Raw genomic sequence first — 12,525 nt, forward strand, 5'->3', positions numbered from 1 at the left:
CAATTGAAAATATTTTAGAACAGTAATGGTTGTTTAACTGGGTTATTGTAGAAAACGTACTGTATGGATGGACAAAGGCTAGAATGTGTGTAGTTCATTAGAGCGAATGTCCGATTTTCTAGTCAGCTATGAGAAATCTAGAAGTTTATCACTGAATATAAGATTTTGAGAATTTCATTAAACTGCTCTTCTGACTGATTTTGACAATAATGTTTATTTTATATTCATTGAATAGTGAATCATTTTGACCTATTTCGTAAACTAAACAAATATTACTTGTAAAAACTACAATTTAAACTTGGGACGCAAATACTCCGAACACATAATTTTTTAAGCAATGCTGTATTACTCGAAGTCCTTCACCCAGTACCGACGCCTTCACCGTCGCATCTTAAGGGCTCCGCCTACCCGGGCACACACACGGTGTGCAGAGCTTCAGGAAAATCAACGCGATTTCAAAACTACTCAAGATATCCGAGTGGTTTCTGTTTACGAAAAGCATTTAAGAGTTCGCTAAGGGCCGAAAAGTACTTTCGATTTCGGATTAAGTTTTTAAACTGTATTTTTAGAAGAGTTAAAATGGCTAAAACACATGTTTTCAGAGTAATTTTTAGGCGTAAAAAAACAGTACAGATTCTTGAAAGCACTTGAGGAACTTGCATTACACCTTTATCTTTATTTCTCCGCCATATAATGTTACGGTCACCGCTCAAATGTCACAGTTATCGTGTGACGACGAGAAGACTGCGCGCTAGTTCAGAGCCTTGAGCTTAGAGCCTACACCGCGCTAGAAATAACATCGAGAATCGCGCTTATCATCACGCCTCACTAACACACACACACCTGACGAGGCGGGCCCCTTAAGGGGCCCGCCTCGTCAGGGGTGTATGTGTGTTAGTGAGGCGGGATGATAAGCGCGACGCTCGCTGGTGCTTCCAGCGCGGTATAGCCTCTAAGCGCAAGGCTCTGAACTAGCGCGCATTCGTCTCGTCGTCACAGGATAACTGTGAAATTTGAGCGGTGACCGTAACACTATATGGCGGAGAAATGAAGATAAAGGTGTTATGCAAGCCCCTTAAGTACTTTCAAGAATCTGTACTGATTGTTTTATGCCTAAAAATTACTCTGAAAACACGCGTTTTAGGCATTTTAACGCTTCTAAAAATACAGTTTAAAAACTTAATCCGAAATTAAAAGTACTTTTGGTCCTCAGTGAACTCTTAAATGCTATTCGTAAATAGGCCCCACTCGGATATCTTGAGTAGTTTTGAAATCGCGTTGTTTTTCCTGAAGCTCTGCACACCGTATGTGTGCCCAGGTAGGCGGGCCCCTTAAGGTAAGATATCACAGCATCCCCCCCCCCCCCCCAAGGGAGGAAGGGATGAGGCATGTACTCACCGTCCCTCAGAAGCGGCACCATGTAAGACTCGGGCACGGAGTCGCCGAAGCCGTGCACCAGAACCTTGGTGCGTCGCGACGCCCGGAAGTGGCGGAACAGCGGGCGGCACGAGTCGTTGATGGCGCCTACTTCCGGCTTCTCCCGGTTTTCCCTGCGGACCACGGGCCCTTCTTCAGCTTCCCAGCGGTTCCCTGCCTTGCACTGACCTCGTCTATAGAGCTTTGCTTGGGTAGATCACATTGTTCCTTGTCTAGTGGACGTCTTTACCAGCATGATACGCCATATTCGGGTGTGCGTTAGAAGTTATAGTTTCTTGGCACAATAAAGAGCCAACTGCGATTTTACATACTAATATTTAATAAAAAATAAAATAATAAAAGTATTGCAATGATATTATAAATATTGTTGGTAAAGCATAAATTCAATCAAATTAAAAAAATACCTACTCAATATCTAATAATATAAATGTGTGAATAAAATTAATTATTTAATTTTAGACGAATCATCGATATAATCTTTAATTAGTAATTAAAAACAATAAATATGCTTATTCTTGAATCTAATTTTTTAATTCTAATATTTTCTTATATAATAATGTAACAATTTATTATTTATAATGCAAATAAATTATACATAAAGGAACATAACCTCACAACCTCCAGGAGACTACTAAACCGTCCAAAGACACTCCCTGCCAGCGACAATAGAAGCTTACAAGCAACCTGGCATGGACATAACCTCACTTATATAAATGCTCTTGAAAATACACTTAAAATTGTTTATAAACACAATTTACATCACTAATATTAACCATAAATAAATGTTTTAATTATATGTATCAGTATTCAATATTAAAATATGTGAGTTAAAAGCACATACAATATATAATTTTTATTTGTATCCTTTTTTTGTCTACAGCTTTCTTTTTATCGTGTAAAAATTTCGTTTCATGGTGCGCACGCATAGTAAAACATTATATCTATAAATTTTTTCATAACGCGCATAAAGAAGAATAACTTCAAAAACATTGAGTTGTATTTTTTATACATTTTACGTTTACGATTCAGGCAGAGGATTCGAGCGGCGGTTGCAGAAAATAAGTGTGTGATTCGCGTCTAGAAATGTTGATACTTGAAAAGCGAATATTTTATCGATCAGTATATTTATCACGATCGGATTTATTTTAAAGAAATCGACTTTAAATTTCATGTTCGTGTTTCGTTTTATAAGTTTATTACAACATGAAAAACAGGAGAACAGATTAATTATCTCATTACCGAGGTTAGATGTATACACATCACTGGTGAGTACTGAGACTCACTTATTTTTAGTTGTGTTATTTACTCTTGTTTACATGTAAAAAAAAAAATAAGTTGTCCGTTTCCTGCCGTTTATTTTTCGGTACAGGTAATCGATGCAGATTGCACAGGTGTCTGTGTCACATCCCATTCAGTATCATTCAGCAAAATATCACGCATAGTATATCTCATATAATTAAAATTAAAATTTTGGCAAACACAAACTGGCTAGGCAATAATTATGTAAATACTCCAAGTTGGGATTTGAATCTATAGTCCGAATCGTACTTACTTTATATCACCCCAATTAATCACAACACTATTTACTAAAAATGTTTAATTACCATATCTTATACCTGAATTTAAAATATCACCAGAAAGACTTGGGTTCAAACCCTATTCCCAGCCCTACCAATAGCCTTTACAAACAGCTTCTGATGAAGTGAACATAACTCCAGCCGTTGAGTCAGAACTGGAGGTGAGAGGCGACAGTCGTCTGTGACTGTGTGAGCGCACAGCGACTCACGAGTTCTGGCAGCCACGTGACAACGAGCCCGCCGCAGTAGTGACAATGAAGTCTCCCTGGGCAACCAGTCTGCTGGCCACTGCGTAGTCCTGGCCACGCTCTACCTCTATCTCCACTCCACATCCACTGCGAGGTAAGCTCGCACCTGGTGAAGAGGTAGAGGTGCTCCACCTCTACATCCACTATGGGCTGGGAGCGCAGAGACTAGTGGAAATAGTCGGCTTGCACCTGGTGAAGAGGTAGAAGCGCTCTACCTCTACATCCACTACGGGCCGGGAGTGCAGAGACTTGTGGAATGTGTCGGCCCGCACCTGGTGAAGAGGTAGAAGCGCTCTACCTCTACATCCACTACGGGCCGGGAGCACAGAGACTTGTGGAATGTGTCGGCTCGCACCTGGTGAAGAGGTATAAGTGCTCCACCTCTACATCCACTACAGGCCGGAAACTCAGAGACTTGTGGAAGGTGTCGGCTCGCACCTGGTGAAGAGGTAGAAGTGCTCCACCTCTACATTCATCTCGGGCCGAGAGTGCAGAGACTTGTGGAAGGTGTCAGCTCGCACCTGGTGAAGACGTAGAAGTGCTCCACCTCTACATCCACTACAGGCCGGAAGCTCAGAGACTTGTGGAAGGTGTCGGCTCGCACCTGGTGAAGAGGTAGAAGTGCTCCACCTCTACATTCATCTCGGGCCGAGAGCGCAGAGACTTGTGGAATGTGTCGGCTCGCACCTGGTGCTCAACCTCTACATCCACTACGGACCGGTAGTGCAGAGACTTGTGAAAGGTGTCGGCTCGCACCTGCTGTAGAGGTAGAAGTGCTCCACCTCTACATCCACTACGGGCCGGGAGCACAGAGACTTGTGTAAGGTGTCGGCTCGCACCTGGTGTAGAGGAAGAAGCGCACATCGTCCACGGAGGCGGAGCTCCTGTTGTCGCGGCCCGAGAGGAAGGCAATGCGTGGCTCACCCTGGCCGTCTGGCATCAGCATGAAGCGCACCTCTGGCTCGCTGGCAGGCCCTGGCTCGCTGCCGGCTGGCGGCACCACGACCTCTACAGCCACTGCACATGTTACAACACTCTGACACTCATCTTCTCATTGCCGTGCTTGGTGGCTCTCGACTATGGCGTCATCAAATGATCCTACTGTCCTAGTATCCCACAGTGCCCGGTGTATACTCCCCTCCGGCCTTCCTGCTACTCCCTGTTCCCCATGTTCCCCATGTTCCCCATAAACACTCCAGGCCAACGGTGGGATGGTTCCTTACCACATGCCATGGCTGACTCCTGCTTGTTTCTTTGGACTGTGTTGAGTTCATCCTTCCCTGATGACCTCGCTGTGGGCGAAATGTTATTTAGGTGTGCAGGTGAACATACGTGTGTGTCTGACACTTGGCTCAGAGGTCGGAGCGTGTGGCTGTTCAGTAAGGGTTCTCGGTTCGCCACTCTGCCGGGTCGGGTATTTTTCACATTTCCTCCCCGAGTCCATTTCTGGTGTTTTGTTGTCCCTTAAGCTTCGCTCAGCAGGAGCCAATAGCGATCCAGCACCCATTGTGATGTTTGGGGCTTCAAAAAGCACTTGAGCCAGTCAACCTAATCTTTCTTAAATGATTCATGCAAATAGGAATTTGATTTAATACCGAGTTTTGGACATACATTATTGCAGTTTAAACTGCAATAGCATATGTCCAAAAAGTGCATTAAATCAGTCAACCTATTATCATCTATATATTACACTAGCTGTAGTACCCGGCTTTGCCCGGGGTTGAACTCATAGAGATATATTGTCCGCAAGTTAAAGCAAACTGGATAGCCTATATGACAGTGTGTTGGATGTAGAGAAGTGACATTCAATTACTGTTTGTATGTCTATGACCTATTATTTTCCCATGGCAGTCAGTTGAAAAGTTTAAAAGTAGATGCACTGCAACACCATCTAGTGGAGTGTTACAAAAAATGGATAGCATAAAAACCTTCTCCATGTCAAATTTCATGATGATCGATCAAACAGTGTCGGAGTTTATCAATCTCATATAAACAACGTCCATTATATAGTCAGTATATATAGAAGAAAGAAATAAGTTTATGTCAGTGTTGCTACATGTAGACAATTGGCCCTTTGAACATACCCTTCGACAGTGCCTGATTGGAATAAATAAGTTGTTTATTAGTATAGGAGGATATAGTTCATTTAGTTACACACAGCACAAGTGCATAACGTATGTACATATATATTATATTAAAGGAGCTGGAAAGGTAACACTTGTGTACGAATAGGCCTAAATGAATACACTGGAGCTTAAAACTCGAGTTGATGTGTTAGGGATGTGCTAACCAGATATTTAGCCCAATAAATACAGTTATGCTTGGCCGGCTAAGTTTGGCTTGATTGACTCTAGGCAAATTAGAGTGTTTCTTCGTTTGATAAAACTAATATTTGCGCGTGGCCCTGACAAGACACGATGCAGCGGGCCTGTGCCACTGGCTCGCCTGGCTCACCTGAGACCCAGACGACACAGGCCAGCACGGCGGGCAGAGTCGCGTGCGGCCCCATGTCCTCGTGCGGCCAGACTGTCTGCTCGCCGCGAGCATATAAGTGCCCACGTCGACAGTCGGACGTTCGCGGCATAAATTAGCGATACCTCGGCGCTGTCCAGAGTTGTCCGCGGGGCACGTGACGGGCGTGCCTTCGGGAGATTGTGTTGTTTTGCATCTTTCTAGTGGAACTCATTTACAGCTGCGTGGGCAAGTCGGGACGTAATGGAAAGTTCAGCGCTTGGAAATGGGTTCTCGATGGCGGAGAGGTGGAAGGGAAATAACGAATAAAGCAGTGAGTCTGAGGGTAACATAGCGAGATATAGGCCTATGCAAATATTCCCCCAGAATCCTAAAATATATATTATTGCCACCACAAAATGGTAAGAATTTGAAAGCAAACAACGGACAAAGTACACTCCTGGATAGCTGTGGAACTCTTTACAGGTTTTTGGTCGCCATGTTTGTTACAACTGTAAACCTCCATTGGAACTTCAATTGTGTACTTGATTGTTTAGTTTTATCGTTCAAGTGATTATATTAATATTTTGTTTTTCGTGCGCATGGCAGCCCGCATGTTTTGATGCAACACGGACTTCCGGGATAACACGGTGGAGTCCAACATGTCTAGACTAGAAGTGACATGTAAGGAAGAAGGCTGCACCGGATGGAGAATCAGTGTCCTGTAGAGGAGGGAGGGAGCACAGCAGCCTCTAAAGCTGTCAAACACGCTGACCAACAAGCTGTCTGTAGCCCAGAATCTAGCCCGGATGACAATGGCATGAGGATCGCCGCAATAAACACAAGTTGTTCTATTCAGTGTTTCTTCAAGTATGTCCTACTCATGAGATACCTTCATTAAAAGTAAAATATTGTACATACACAATTTTTATTTATGCTGTATTTCTAGGAAAACTCTCAGGTTTGGACAATAAATATTAATTATTAAACACATGGAAAGCAAGCCGATATTAGTTTACATAAAAGGTACATACTGAGACAACCTTTTATGTTTGTTTGTGCTTTCATTTTTTTCTGATTAATTTCTTCCTCGGAATCATCTGTTTTGTCTAAACATCTATTTTTTGACATCAATGATATTGGCTTTAATTCCATATGTTTATGTATAAATTTTTGTTGTCCGTTCCTGAGGTTGTTCTATGATAACTAGCGTAAAGCACCAATGGCTTGAGATACCTGATAACTAAATTCCTTATAAAAATCTTCCTCAGTTCGGCCAATGCATCACTGCACATCAGGACCACTGACGAGTTGAGTTCCATGACGGTTTTTAAATTAAAATAATATACATGCAAAGTTACTGAACAATTTTTGACATGTGTATTTTCCTTTATTTCTTTGTGTTCATATAGCTTCGTCCTTGACTAAGAAGAATTTCACTTTATTTAACACAAAGTATTGTTAAAATGGGGTTCATATTGCTTGGCGCAAGGACGTATTTCAGGTAAAAATGAGAGAAAGTCGCAATGTAGGCTAATTAGATATGCGAGCCAGAGGCTGATAAGATGGAAATGGCAGGCAGAAGGAAGTCGGGCTTCGACTTGACAGTAATTGAATAATGTGACATTTTATATCTAGTAGAAATTTAAATTGTGCTTTATGAATAATTCAAGACAGAATACTAGCCAGATATCGGTTATCACTTGTATATTCTTCGCCCAAAAATTTGGTTGGTTTCTAGTACAGTTTTTTTTTATAGAAGTTCTCTATTATCTTAACTTTAAGTTTCTAGCACACTGAGTGGTTTAGTGAATGATTTGTATGATCCAGACATTTTTCCATCAGTTGTATTTAAATACTTACGAAGTTTATGTAGCTAAATGAACTTATAGAACAAATAATTATTTATATTGAAATTGAGTATGTCTTTGTTAAAACATGTTAAAATTTCGATATCTTTTTTAACTGATTTTCAAGGAAACATTAACTTTTGCATAAGATGCTATCATCCAACTAGAATTTCGATAAAAAAAAATCCATGAATTCTTTCACTTCGAGAAAACAAAACTTTTGGATTTATCTTTCATCAGCACATTCCTAATTGCACGATAACTTCTTCTGTGAGGATATAAACGATAGTGTTTAGATTCAATAAGCAATTTGGGTGTTTGGAATTCCAATATAATATCTGAGTACAAGAGAAAATGGAATAAGGAAATGGACAGGTCTCCCAAATTTCGTTTTCAAATATTATTCCCTTATTTTTTGTCTATACTTTTTCCTAATCACACCAATAAAGCAATTGACTTTATTTAGTAATTGTCTCTGTGAAGATTTTATTTTTGCTCTTAATTTGAAGCGAATATTCATCGCTCTCTTGTGTAATAATTTTTCATGCTCATTCCAACACTGTACATCGCTAGGTATATACAACGATCTGGGGGAACTCACATAAGTAGGACTGTCGGACATGATGTCGCTGGTGCACATAGAACTATAGACCTTCTTATGACCCTAGTACATGGGCACAGTGGAAGAGTACATCCGGCAGGCTGGAAAGGTGTGTGCTGATGGCAGCAGGCCCAGGTACCAGTACTGCCCTCCTCAAAGTCGCTGCCCGACTGTCACAAACAGCTAAAGTACAAATTCATTTTATTTTTATTAGTAAACCTTTATAAACTTCGTGAACGAAGTAAAAGACATTGTCGGGTGTTAGCTTGTTTCCAAAGTCTACGATGCTGAGATGGGCTTGCATGTATAGTGAGGTACTGAAGCTCTGGGTAGGTGCCATTAAATAAAAATCGTGATTTTTATTGCTTTCATTGGTATTAGAGCCCTGTTAATATTTATTTGTTCAGTGGAAATATATAAATTTTAGTGGTGGCATTCTAGGAGAAGCTTTAGAAAATAAATATATGTTGTCTGATAATGTATCTAAATTGGAATTTTTAGAGATAACCCAAACGATAATTTATCTCACTAAGGCTGGGGACACACTATCCGTTTTCCCGGGACCCGCATGTCCGCATCCCGTTTGCCGGGATGACCTGCGCCCGACTACACTTTCCCGCTCGTTAGGACCAGTTGACACTAAGAATTCAAACAGTGCCTTCGACATGTTTACAAAGCTCGCAATTGTTTAAAAGGTGCTCAACAAAAACAATCGTACTTTTACATTTTAACAAAAATTATTTAACTTTACATGTTACATTCATTGCAATGTTCGCAAGGATAATTTTATTTTATAATCCATAGTTTTCGTATATTCGTAGGTCAATGTAGGGGTTAAACTATAAAAATTAAGATGTTAAGATTGAAAGTGTACTAGGATACTGAATGATAACTTTGTTACGGTTTGTTTTAAATAAAACTGAGCTAATAACATAATGTTTGCCTAATTGAGTTGCACCTGTATCTGTATTTCGACGCGCAATTATGTAAAAACTATGGAAGGTATGTTTTAATTCTAATAATATCATTGTAGTTTAGTGCATAAAAATGTTGACCATATTTGGTAAAAAAATATAACATTATGAAATATGTTTGGTTCAAAGCACACTTCAATGTAATATTTAATAATTTTGTTTGGTATTTTTTACCTGAATTTTCAAGAAGATTGTATAGTTACGATTTACTTTTGTTATGTAAGAAAAACATAAACACAGTTTTATTGAGTATGTTTATAATTTACCATGAATAAATTTTTCCGCGTATTGTCATAATTTAATAAACAAACAAGATATATTGAAACACAACATGTAAGTTAATGCTGTAAATATAGTTGTAAACAAATATGCAAATGAGACTTAACTTGATCCATTTTATTTAACTAATAGCTCGAACAATGTTCTAACAGAGTCGGTGTTAGTAAAAAGCAGTATCTATAATAAGAAATTAATGCATATCTACACTTTTAAAAAATTCTAATGCTCAAGGAAAAAATGTATGATGTCAAACATTTGTTTATATTCGGCCTATCTGAAACATTGTCTTTTACAATTTATTAAGTTAAGTATTTGAACTTAAATCGGGAATCATAATTAACTAAAAACAATTTATAGCATACTTAGCGAGCTTCACGTCTCGATACATCGAGGTAATTCTCAAAAAAATGTGGCGTGATCTCTAAAAAGTATAGAAAACGAAAATGAGAATTCACAAAATGGGATTCGAACCAGCATCCTACATAAAGAAAACTTTTTACAGTTGTGCCATCTCGTTCTGTCAAACGAATATTTCACTAACAAATAATAAATATATGCATGTACCTTGTTGTTGCTTTTCTTATGGTCCCAATTCATTCCACGTTGCACTCATTCCTTTTCCGATCTCTTCCCAACTTTTTTCTCGCTCATTTCGGTCCATATAATTTTTGGATGCCATGTCCCAGACACCGGTATGGTCTTCGATTAGCTGTATAAAACGATCAGTATCAAACATGGTCTCCTCGAGCTACGGACTACAAGCGAAACGGGACCCGCGCGACTGGACAATGTAGCCTCACGCATTGGAATGCGTGTGTTGTTGTCTCCCATCCCTTCATCCCGGCGACGGGACGACCGACAGCATGTTCCCGGTGCTTCCCAGTACTACCTGTTTTCAGGGACAGTGTGGCCTCCCCCATTAAAAGCAACAGTACATGAGCTTCCCGCTTAGAAGGACCCGGAAAACGGGTCCCGGGAAAACGGATAGTGTGTCCCCAGCCTAAAGTAGATTTTAAAGTAAATACTTAATTTTTACCAATGAAGTAGACATTCTTATAACTGTACAATTGTGTGGGATCGTCAAGCATGGGTATGTAATATATGAAAATGAAATAGAAGAACATACAAATGAATGGCAAAATTTTAAACGTTCTTAAAATAAAAGAGGAAAATTATTTTTATAAAATTTTATTAGCACAGAATTATATACACACAGACACACACACACACACACATAGGCTTGACTCCACAGGATGTGTGAAATCATGGACATCTCCCAGTAGCACTGCTCGTTTGTATTGTTGCTAGGTGCCAGCTTTCTTGGGAAGTGCAACCTCCCACAGCGAGGTGAGTCGTGGATCATTCGGCCCATGTGGCCTACCAGGGGATGTCCCCTGTGTTGGAGAACAGTCAATGGTGTTATACAGGCTGGACTAGTTACGCCACATGTTCTGGGTCTGTGGACACGCCCTTCCCTAGACTAAGTATACTCTCATATGGACACACAGTGGGACAGGAAAACGGTAGGACAAATAATACTCAGATTAATGGTAGAGGTTATGTCATGTTTTATTACAGTGCCCAAATTCACTCAGAAGTACAAGTGTAATAATCCTCTATACTCCTCAATAATATAGTAATTTAGCTCAGATACAAGGCACTTTCTCACAGTCCGAAAATTAATTTCTGGCTACCACACATCCATGCTGGAGATTACCTGTTAAAAGATACCAGAGTTGGCTGGTCCTATAAGATGTTACCTGCCCAAGTGCCTAACTGATTGAGGAGGGGTTATCAACCTGCTCAAAATTGTCGTCGTCCCTCCGAAGGTCATAAAGCCCGGCCTCCACCCGCCAGTATTAAACCCCGCTAACTGAACGCACCCCTAGCCCATATCACGTGAGTCAAGCGAGCCATCGACGCCGGTGAGTGCCTTCACAGATTACTTCCATATGCCAATACCACCAAACAGTTCTCATGCATTATAAATTGCTGTGAGTAATTAAGTGATTTTTAAATAACAGAACAACCCTTAATAGTGAAAGTGTGTCGTAGGGGTGCAGCAGTTTTCCCCGTGGGAAACCGCAATTAATAAACGTCCAGAATGTCCCTTGCGGCCTTCCGCCAATAATTAACCACAGTGTTAATCAACCTAATTTACTTGCAAATAGTCACTGGAGTAGTCAACAAGTGACAGACAGTCTCCAGCTTGACTTTTTATTTTCAAATATAATTAATCTATTTATTATGTATTTTTATAGGCCTTCCGCCAACTAATTCAGACAGATGTTACTAAGATACGAGTGCCCTATAAATAATAATGACTAATTATGATTATAAAATTGGAATAACGGTACATTAGAAAGTTTGGCGCGTCATGACACTTCCTCCCCTTCCAAGCCAGCACAAAGCGGCAGTAGAGTTTTACTCACGGGCCGGGGCGGACATGTGATCCCGCGGAGACACTTCAACTTTTGTACTCCTGATTCTTCATGCTGGTAACTATCATAATTCACTAAAACGTCTTTCCTCTCCCTGCGTGCCCCCGTGCCCTTTTCCGGTGCAGGGCTTATCCCAGCCGCTTTAATTTTTGCTCGTCGCGGAACAACGGTTCGCGACCTTATGGTCCGGGCCGATTCCCGCGAACAGAAATTAACTTAATTAACGTAATTCGTCGAGCATACGACTGCCGACTGCAAGCTTAAAGACTTGGCCCCGTAATATTATCTTCGTGGGCCCGCGACTCACACAGGTCAGCACGGGCACGAAGCCATCTACAGTTCATCACGGGAGTGGCCGTTAATCCACCCAAACTTTTCGTCGACCCACAAACCAATGTAGGGATCTTGTTTTCAAGTGCCGCAACATAACACCCATGTAATACATAATTAATTATCAGTGCGAGTGTATGTAGTGCTAACGTATTTTTTTGTCCAGTGTAACTGTGTAACTTGTGCCCCCATCCACACTATGTGAGATGCGAGATTAAAAAACCAACACCTAAATACCGTTTCTTTATTTTGCAAACGCCTCCTGAACAATTAGGAAACAGTCCTCTATACTGTTTAGGGTCAGTACGTACTATAAGTAGGGACTCCCTCCCACTAT

This window comes from Bacillus rossius, assembly GCF_032445375.1.
Source record: "Bacillus rossius redtenbacheri isolate Brsri chromosome 4 unlocalized genomic scaffold, Brsri_v3 Brsri_v3_scf4_2, whole genome shotgun sequence".
Classification (NCBI taxonomy): Eukaryota; Metazoa; Arthropoda; class Insecta; order Phasmatodea; family Bacillidae; genus Bacillus; species Bacillus rossius.